General features: G+C 53.6%; 1 protein-coding gene across 3 annotated transcripts in view; it reads right to left on the reverse strand.

Moving 5' to 3' along the window:
* Positions 1–1,894, reverse strand: part of CYRIB (CYFIP related Rac1 interactor B) — a 147,707-nt gene extending 145,813 nt beyond the window's left edge. Inside the window, exon 1 of one of the 3 annotated variants that reach the window (XM_038555524.1) lies at positions 1,791–1,894. The gene's annotated coding sequence lies outside the window, so the exon portion shown is untranslated. Of the gene's footprint in view, positions 1–6; positions 28–1,790 lie in introns of those variants that run through there. The other 2 variants (XM_038555519.1, XM_038555520.1) reach the window with 2 other exon arrangements.
* Positions 1,895–6,060: the final 4,166 nt, after the last annotated feature.

A 6,060-nucleotide genomic window follows, 5' to 3' on the forward strand; every position in this document is an offset into this window, starting at 1 on the left:
ACCTACCTGGCGGCCGGCGAGCGGCGAGGGGCGCGGGGCGCGGGCGCTGCAGCGGGAGCCTCGGAGCCTCGGAGCCTCGGAGCCTCGCAGCCTCGGAGCCTCGGGCGCCGCCGCCGTTTCCGGGTCGGCGGGTCTCACGTCACCGCCACAGGTTCGCGAGCGGCCCCCGCCGCGGCGGCAGCGGCAGCGGCAGCGGCAGCGGCAGCAGGAGCGAGCGGCGGCGGCGCCCCGGGGAGCGCCAGGCGAGAAATAACTATAAAAGGAAGAGACGCCTCGAGGAGGAAGAGGAAGCGCTGTTTACCTTCGCGCAGCCGAGCCGCGGGCGCTCGCACAAAAGGAGACGCTCGCCGACGCCGCCTCCCCCCGCCCCGGCCCCGCCGCACCGCGGGCCCCGCGTCAGCGCGCGCGGCGCCCCGGGACCGCCCCGCGCCGGCCCCCACCCCAAAACCCGCGGCGGGAACGGGGGCCGCAGGGGGACGCGGCGGGGTGACCTTGGGCGAGTCGCGGCCGGCTGGCGGGGCGGGGCGGGGAGGGGGAGGGGAGGGGAGCCGGGGCGGGGGCGCTCAGACCCGGGGGACCCCAGCCCCGGGGGCCGCAGGGGGAGCCGCGGCGGGGTGACCTTGGGCGAGTCCCGGCTGCCTGGCGGGGGAGCCGCTGCAGGGGGCGCGCTGGCGGGGCGGGGAGCAGGGCTGGGGGGCGCTCGACGCCCCCCCACCCCGGCCCAGACTGGGGGAACCCCAGCCCCCGGAGGCGCAGGGCTGAACCCAGCTCCAGCGCGAGGGTCCTGGCCTGGCTCGGCTCCCCCCTCCCCTGCGCCCCGCCAGGCCAGCCTCGCTGCGGGGTCCCAACCTTCACCCGCACCGTCCACAGATTATTTATTGAGGACCTACTAAGTGCCGGGGACTGATCTAGGCCCTGGGGGACCCGGCTGGGAACACACACCCAACCACCCACCCAAAAAAATTCTGGCCTGGGAGGCAGGGAGGACTGCAATCAGTAACTATCTGATGTGTCTGGTGAAGCTAAGTGCTAGGGGGAAAAATAAAGCAGGGGCAGGGGGAGGGGGGGGGGCGCCTGTGCCATCATGACTGGCTCTCCAAGGACTTAGTACAGAGATTCCCAGGCAGAAAGCTTCTCTGAATGGGAACAGCGTCGGGGGTGGGGAGACCCCATCATTCCCAGTGTCTGTAATGGCACAGAATACATTTCCCCCATGTAACAGCGCAACATGCCTGGGGAGCTGCACTGACCATCTTCCCTCTGCCTTGCTCCCCGGCTCCCAAGCCCATCCTATCATTGTCTTGAAATTCCACCGCATTTCTCGGGAATATAGACCATGTTCTTTAAAGTATCTTTCTGCTGACCTCTAGCAGGGCATCCAGAGTTACACCCAAAGCCTTCAGTGTCCTTCCACCCTCCACCTCCAGCTATCCTGGATGAGTTGGGGGCTGGGATGTGCCCAAATAATATCAAGTGTTGACTTACCTAATTATGACCGGTGGGCTTCTTGTACAAAGATATCTAAAGCCTTCCTCTTACCCAGGCCCAGTGCTAGGAGCTGCCCCCCCACCCCAAGATCCGATTCCAACAGGACTTGCAAGGGGCTCCCGGCCTTCTATCTGCAGGAAAGCAGCCCAGATGACAGGGCGCAGAGGAGACCGAGGGGGAAGGGTGTCTATTCAACTTGGCAAGGAGGGAGCCCCAGAGAGGGCAGAAGAGATCCTAAAACTCTTCCTAAAAGTCCCGAGAGACATTTGGACAAAGTGAAAAAGAAGCACGTGGAAGCTTACCTGAGCGTCAGTGCCCTTATCTCTAAAGAGAGGACCTGTGGGCCACCTCGCCCTGGTGGAGAGGAGGCAACCCAGCTGGGTCTTGAACTAGGAACGTGAGGAGCAGAGGAGTTGGAAGCTGAGCTGAGCCGAGTCCATTTCTTTCTTGGCCACTTACAAAGTGGGCATTAAGAATTCCAAACATTTTTGAAGTTCTAACCGGTTGCCAAACGCTGTGCCCATCTAATTTAATTCTCAGAACAGCCCCACGAGGCAGGTTCATCATGCTCGGTGTTATGCAAGATACCAGAGCCGGGAGAGAGTTGGAATCTGCCCAAGGTCAGACTAATTAGATAGCTAGCGGTGGAGCTGGGCATGAACCCAGATTGTCTGGCTCCAAGGCTCAGCTCTTCACTCCAAACCTCAGTTTGCTTATTTATTAAATGGGAATGACCATAGGCTTCATTAGGTTGTGGTGGGGGATTAAATGAAACAATGCATGTGTAGAACCTAACCCATTAGTAAGACCCAGAAGAGCCCCTCTCAGCATTGTTGTAATTATCCTCACAGTAATTGTGAAAGACAAAGGGGTAAAGACCTTTCTGGCATGCTTGGGAACTGCAAACAGTTCGGAGCGAATGTAACACAGAGGGTAAATGTAGAGGGTTGGGAAGCAGGGAAGAAAAGGTGAAGGTGTGCAGGGGCTGGATCACGCTTACCCTGCACTCCACTGAATTCAGAGATGTCCGAGATGAAGAGTCCGACTCGTGCTTATGAGTTTCCACTCAGTGGATACAGTGAGGCTAAGAGGATGATTCTGGGCCTCTGATCTTGCTCACCCAATCAGGTCCTGATAGATTTGACAAATTCAAGCATTATATCCTGGGGATAATGCCTGGGAAGTACCTATGGCGATCCACCCCTGCAGTGGCCTGCTCTGTGCCCCTGGGGTATCAACCCAGGCAGTGACAGGTTGAAGCCCAGGGCCTTGGGCTGTTGGGGCTGCTGCAACAAAACACCAGAGTCTGGGTGGCTTGCATGACATTTATTTCTCATGGTTCTGGAGGCTGGGAAAGCCCAAGATGAAGGCCCCTCCATCGTTGGTGGCTGGTGAGGGAGGGTCCACTGTCTGGTTCCTAGCCTTCTTCGGTGTGCCCTCCTGACGGTGACCGAAGAAGGGAGGGAGCCCTCCAGGGTCTCTGTCACAAGGGCACTCATCCCATTTATGAAGGCTCCACCCTCAGGACCCAATCACTCCCGAAGGCTCCACCTCCACCACCATCCCACTGGGGATTAGGTTTCAACATAGGAATCGGGGAGAAGCACAAACATTCAGTCCATGATATTTGGTGTCCTGTAAGGAGTATTGATTTGGGGGGTCGGGAAGGCTAGCCTACAATTCCCAGCTGTGCAGCTTTGGGCATCATTTACCTTCTGACTCGTTTCCTCATCTGTAAAATGGGAATAAAAACACTATCTTCTGTGGTTGAGAAGAGTATATGAGATCATGAATTTTTAATGCTTTCTAGGCTGTAAAACAGCATGCACATTTTACTTGCAATCTCCGAATCCTATTCTCCCACAGCACATGCTGTCCACACATCTTTCAAGCAAAGTTGCTGGCTCTTTCCCTCGTATATGCAAAAGCCCTTCAAAAATATGCCTTTCCCTGCTGAGCATTTGCCTTTTCACCAGAGTGAATGATATTATGCGTGGAAGGCAACAGAAGTTGGAAGTTAGGAGACGAGAGAGCACTGGTTTGTCCTGCTGGTTAGTACTTTGCCGTTAAGGAGGTTCCACATCCCACGCGGTAAAGCAAATTCAGTGATACTTTGCATACCCTGTTGTCAGGGTTCCTGTACCTCTGGCCATTCAGAACCAGCAGACGTAAGGGAGGAGACTCACAGCCCAAAGCCACTGGAGCTCCTGTCCTGGAATTTCGTGAGGGCCAAGTGGAAGGGGGCTTGCAGGTGGCTCAGAGAGCCCCTTCGGGTTGGAGGATTCCACTGGCCCCCGAGGCTGGAACAGGCATCTTAACCTGGGAACCCAGAGCAGGCTCCAAAAGCTAGTGAGTGGGATGCCTGGGTGGCTTCGTGGTTGGGTGTCTGCCTTTGGCTCAGGGTGTGATCCCAGGATCCAGGATCGAGTCCCACATCGGGTTCCCTGCGTGGAGCCTGCTTCTCCCTCTGCCTGTGTCTCTGCCTCTCTCTCTCTCTCTCTCTCTCTCTGTGTCTCTCATGAATAAATAAATAAAATCTTAAAAAAAAAAAAAAAAAGCTAGCGAGTGATGGTTTCCAGGGACAGGGAAATCGGGCAGTAATTGCTTAACAGACACCCACTTTCTTTTGGGGTGATGAAAATTGTGGAACTAAGTCGAGGCCGTGGTTGTACAACATAGTGAATGTAATAAATGCCACTAATTGATCATTTCAAAATGGTTAGCTATAGATTACAAGATTTTCACCTGAATTTAAAAAAGGAAGGGGGTTGGGATCCCTGGGTGGCACAGCGGTTTGGCGCCTGCCTTTGGCCCAGGGCACGATCCTGGAGACCCAGGATCGAATCCCACGTCGGGCTCCCGGTGCATGGAGCCTGCTTCTCCCTCTGCCTGTGTCTCTGCCTCTCTCTCTCTCTCTCTCTGTGACTATCATAAATAAATAAAATATTAAAAAAAAAAAAAAAAGGAAGGGGGTTGAGGGAGGAAGGAGGGAAGGAAGGAAAACCTGGTGGGGTTGGGACTAGTGAGCAAAGCCATTAGCGTATTTTCAACATTTCACAATGTCCACAATCGGGTGCCACCAATGAAGTGAATGTCAAAATCCCAGCAACTGGGTACTAGAACTCCTTCCCAGCAGCCAGCTTATGTAAATGATTCTTTACCAATTGAAAGTAAGAGGAATTCGTATTGAATGATGCAGTTTTGATATTATTATTATTATAACTTAATTTCTGTCTCAGGAAAAAGATTGTGGCATAGTGGAAAAGCTCTGGGCCCAGTTTGAGGGGCCTGAGTTCAAGTCCTAGCTCTGAGCAGCTGCAGGGCCCTGGGGAAAGTAAGTAGCCTCTCCGTGTCTCATGTGTCCTGCTTTCATAAAATGGGGGGCAGTGACCTCTCCGCCACAGACAGCATTGCTGTGCAGACTGTAAGGGATCGTGTAAGTAGAATTTCACCTGGAACGTGCAAAACCGGTGGCAGTTTGTCGTTGTCACTATATGGCACACAAAATTTTCCAAAACATGTGTCTGTGGGGGAAAGCAAGCCAAAGACAAGCCAAAGACATCTTTGGGGGAGCTCTAGAAACTGTCACCTAGACTCTGATGACTTGGAACTATACAAATGAATTTTGCATGTGCCTGGTACGCAGTGTGTGGTTAGCAGCCCAAAGGGGACTGAAGCAGGGAGAGCCAGGCCCCCTTCCTCTCCACGCCTCTGGGTCTCCTCCAACGACTACGGGGAGGTGAGAGGAGAGGATGTATGGCCACTGTCACTGTACATTAGAAAGTGAGAGTTACCACTGAGAACACAGCACATTTCCTGGGGGTCATCTAGGGAGGGGGTGAGCAGCCTTTCCCAACCTCCCAGAGCCTGAGTCTCCCGAAAAGCCAGGAAATGTGATCTGTCGTGGAGGCATCCCTGAAAAACAGTTACCTTCAGAGGAATTGGCTTGCGAATGGGCCAACTTGTATTGGCCAGAAAAAATTAGTTATGTGGAGGGGTGATCTTGCATCAGCGAGGGGAGGAATCAAATGTCCCCCCTCTGATGGCACTGAAATAAAACCATTCACTCAATTGAATGTGAGTCATGTCTCTAAGCATAAAACGTCTCTCCACCCTGGACCACAGGCACAGATGTGCTGACACTCGCGTGCACACACACACACACAGGGAGGGGTGGGTGTTTATATGAGTTATTCTTTCTAACTATGAAAGTAATGATGCTAATTCTAGAAACATCGCATGAGAAAAGTATGAGAAAGCAAGCAAAACCCATCCATTATGGTCCTTCCAGGGTCAACTGTTCTTAACAACTTCATGTATTATCTCTTTTTATCTTTTTAAGATTTTATTTATTTATTTATTTATTTATTTATTTATTTATTTGAGAGGGAGGGGCACAAGCAGAGCATGGGGCAGAGGGAGAGGGAGAAGCAGGCTCCCCCTTGAGCACAGAGCCTGACTTGGTGCTCAATCCTGGGATCATGACTTGAGCCAAAGGCAGACGCTTAACCAACTGAACCACCCAGGTGCCCCTCCCTCTCCTTTTAAAATGCATTTTAATATACTTGCGAT

The sequence above is a fragment of the Canis lupus genome, chromosome 13, assembly GCF_011100685.1.
Source record: "Canis lupus familiaris isolate Mischka breed German Shepherd chromosome 13, alternate assembly UU_Cfam_GSD_1.0, whole genome shotgun sequence".
In the NCBI taxonomy this organism is placed as follows: Eukaryota; Metazoa; Chordata; class Mammalia; order Carnivora; family Canidae; genus Canis; species Canis lupus.